We start from the raw sequence: 3,974 nt of genomic DNA, 5'->3' as shown, positions 1-3,974 counted from the left end.
CCAAAGGACACATTTTGCAAGCCTGTCTGCTGCCCACAGGCATATAGGCTTTCTTAATCCATGGGCCTACAGTCTACAGCTGCTCTACCTCTCCATGACATCACCTCTGCCACTGTCTCTGCCATCGCTGCTCTCCTAGGTAGGATCTCATATTTCTCTCATGCTATTTCTTCTTCTTGGTGGTCCTGAGATACTCTGTTCCTGAAATGAAAGATTAACGACTCCCCTCTTTTATTTACACATTTTCTACAATTACAGTTGTGACAATCACAATTAATACTACTAAAAATTACTCACAATTGAATAATAAAATCCTATCATCATCATCTCCCCACCCCCTCTCACCAGATCCATCTGGAAAAGAGAAAAACTTTTCAGTACAGATTCTACTAATCCCCACTGGTTTGGTTTATTTATCAGCACCAGTCACAGAAAGCTAGTTTTTATGTTCCAGTAATAACTCCAAAATCTTAATGACTAGACATTTTATCATTATTGTTAAGTGCTGTTGAGTCAGTTCCGACTCATAGTAACCATGTATAAGATTTCCAAGGAGCAGTTGGTGGGTTTGACCTACTGAAGTTTAGGTTAGCAGTCCAGTGCTTATCCTACAATGCCACACCAGGACGCCAAAAATTATAGTATAGCCATGCAATTGAATTATTCAAGTAGTTATTAAATAGAAGTAAGTCTAGGTATATGGACTGGAAACATTCTCCAAGGAATATTTATTAACTCTTTTAAAAAGTACAACAGCATAAAAGATGTTATTGTACACTTACGTGGGTATGTAAAAGTATATGTGTATATGTATCTGTGTAGTAAGAGTCCTGGTGTGGCACTCTAGGATAAGCACTGGACTGCTATTTACAAGGTGGTTCATTCAAATCCACCAACTACTCCTTGGAAATGCTATACAGGGTTGTTATGAATCCAAACTGACTCAACAGCACTTAACAAAAACAGCAACATCTGTGTAATAAGTGTGTACCTACATTCTGCATGAACTTGCATATCTATGGATCATTTTGGAAGGGCTGTAAGAAACTAAAAGCAGTTGGCTAATGAAAGGGGATTTGAAGACTGGAGATCTAGGGCAGAAAGAAGACTTTTCATGGTGTAACTTTGTACTGTGAAGTTTATTCTATTCAACGATTACCTTTTAAAAAAGAAAGAAAAGTCACAAATTCTTGAGCCTCAGGGCTATTATTCAAATCTCTTACTAAGTCAGAATCTTCCAAGATGGCTCCAATGATCAGCCTGGCCTGAGTCATTGGATGCTGACCAGTTCTATAACTCATTGACAACTCCTGGCCTCTGAGCAATGAATGAGCTTTTCCCAGGGAGTCACATCCCATTTCATGGCCCATAATCTGTCCACAGGTTGTACCAGTCAGTCAAGCTGATGTACTCTATTGGCATCTTCTTCACCTATGCCCTCCAGTTTCACGTTCCAGCTGAGATCATCATCATCCCCTTCACTGTCTTCCAGGTGTCAGAGGATGGGCATTGTCTGTAGACCCATCTTTCTATACAGCCTTGATCTGTCTAACCTGTGAGCATGATAAAAGGGCACTCTTTGTCCAAAGCTGGACTGGGAGCCATACTACTCTACCATTATTGGCTCCACCAATTTCGTTTCCCTGAATCTCAACTTTCCATCTGGAAATGGGCTTAACACAACTACTTTATAGTAAATATTATGGTGATCTCAACTGCCTACAAATGGAAAGTATACTTAGACTAGGTTTATGGGAGAGAGAAGTTTTATTCATTTACTCATCCATTCATTAAACATAGAGTGTCTCCTATATGGAAAGTAATGTACTGACTGTATCTAATGCTCATGGTAGCCTAAGAAAAACATTAATACCAACTGATAGAACTGTGAACAGAGAAATTAAGCAATTTGCCTGAGTCATACAGCTAGTAAGTTGCAGAGCTGGACTTTGAAGACTGGTTGTGTAGCACCAAAGCCTGTGTCTCCAGGGTGCCACATTCCTACCTCTCAAAATTTAAGGTAAAATCCTTTGTGCTCTTTGTTTCCGACTGGTCCCATCGCTATGGCTCCAGCAAAGAATGGTGGTGAGAAAAAGGGCCATTCTGCTGTCAATGAAGTGGTGACCAGAGAGTACACCATCAACATTCACAAGTGCTTCCATGGAATAGACCTCAAGAAGTGTGCCCCTCGAGCACTCAAGGAGATTTGGAAATTTGTCATGAAGGAGCTGGGCACACCAGACGTGCACATTGACATGAGGCTCAACAAAGTTGCCTGGGCCAAAGGAATCAGGAACGTCCCATACCATATCTGGGTTCGATTGTCCAGAAAACATAATGAAGATGGAGATTCACCAAGCAAGCTCTAAACACTGGTGACCTATGTGCCAGTCACCACTTTCAAACTTTCAAAAACCTACAGACAGTCAACATGGATGAAAACTAACAGTTTATGATCAAATACATTTATAAATTGGCCTTCAGAAAAAACCAATTAAGTTAAAGACCCTTATCACAAAGTAGTGTTTAGCCATATAGAAAACCTCAAAGTGTTGAATTGTTAATGTTGAATATCATTTTGGAGTATACTCTATTCTCATCCTTTCCTTTCTCTCTCCTTCATCCTTTCTTCATGCTACCTTTTATTTACTCATTCACTCATTTGTTCTATGTTAGGTACTATTGTAGGTGTTTGGGAGACATCATAAACAAAGCTGGGGAAAGTGGCATGAACAAAAGAATTAGGTATATTTTACAGGGAGAAGGGAATTTTTATGCGGGTCCTCAGACACCTGTGTGATTATTGTGAAAGAGGGAGAATAAATTTGGCCTGAAAGACTCCAGGAATCAGAGTTTTAAATTTGGCTTAAAATTATCTCAAGGTTAGGAGAAATGGTATAACTCCTGGGGTTGGCCAATACAATAACACACTATAAGATAATAAGTTACCCATAACCAGAGTTCTGAAAGCATAACCTATACACTCCCTTGATTTAAAGTGTGGCAGAAAGTTCCCAGTTTGTACCAAGACGTTGTTGTTGTTGTTGTTGAGTGCCGTCAAGTTGGTTCCAACCCATAGCAATCCTGTATAGGGTTTCCGAGAGCGACTGGTGAGCTTTATTTCCTTTAGTGAGAGCTCTTCTGGAGGACAGAAGCTGATTTTTCTCTGTACTTCCAGTAAGCAGTTCATTAACTCTTTGATCAAGGAAATCTGTGGATGAGGATCAGTCCATCCAAGGGGTAATGGACTCCTAACCATGAGTCTCTCTTGTTCTCTGATTGAATACGTTGGAGCAACTTCAGGAAGAGTTCATGTTTTCTCCAAGATCTGCCAAGCTAGCATGGATGCTTTCCAGTTTTGTTCATAGGAAAATTGTTGAAATTTAAATCACATAAATTATATATTTATTTATTCAAATATGACAGAAATTGAACTCTTCTGGAAAATCCACTGTATATGAGATGGAGCTTAAAGTGTTTATATAATGCTGTCTTCATTTTTTAGGTCCTTCTTAATTACTGGACTCCTGGTGTGGTGCTGTAGGATAAGCATTGGACTGAAAACCACAGGGTTGGTGGTTCAAACTCACCATTTGCTCTTTGGAAACCCTGTATAGGGTTTCTATAAGTCAGAACTGACTTGACGGCACTACAAAATCTTAATTACTAGAATCCTTTTAAAGGTAGAAAACAAGTAGCTGGGATTTTGACAGCACTGCTCTCTGTCTCTTCAATCCATCTTTGTTTCTAGACAGTAGCTATATTATGTTGATAGTACAAAGGTTGATTCCATGTTTGGGTGAGATTCAAATATCTACTGAGTATGTATTGTGTGTGTTATATATATATATAGCATGGGAGAGTAGAAAGGACCTTAGGATTCTTAGAATGAACATCCTAATGGATTCTCAGCTCAGCTCTATGTGACTTTGGTTAGTCCTGCCCCCTTTGTAGTCCTAGATTTCTCTGGCTGT

The 3,974-nt window shown here is 39.5% G+C and overlaps 1 pseudogene; it reads left to right on the top strand.

Moving 5' to 3' along the window:
* The first annotated feature begins 2,063 nt into the window (after positions 1 to 2,063).
* On the top strand, positions 2,064 to 2,446 carry LOC102838963 (annotated as a pseudogene).
* The last annotated feature ends 1,528 nt before the right edge of the window (positions 2,447 to 3,974 follow it).

Source organism: Chrysochloris asiatica, unplaced genomic scaffold, assembly GCF_000296735.1.
Source record: "Chrysochloris asiatica unplaced genomic scaffold, ChrAsi1.0 scaffold00057, whole genome shotgun sequence".
In the NCBI taxonomy this organism is placed as follows: domain Eukaryota; kingdom Metazoa; phylum Chordata; class Mammalia; order Afrosoricida; family Chrysochloridae; genus Chrysochloris; species Chrysochloris asiatica.
Note: the sequence above shows the minus strand (reverse complement) of the source record. Positions and strands in the feature narration are given on the sequence as shown.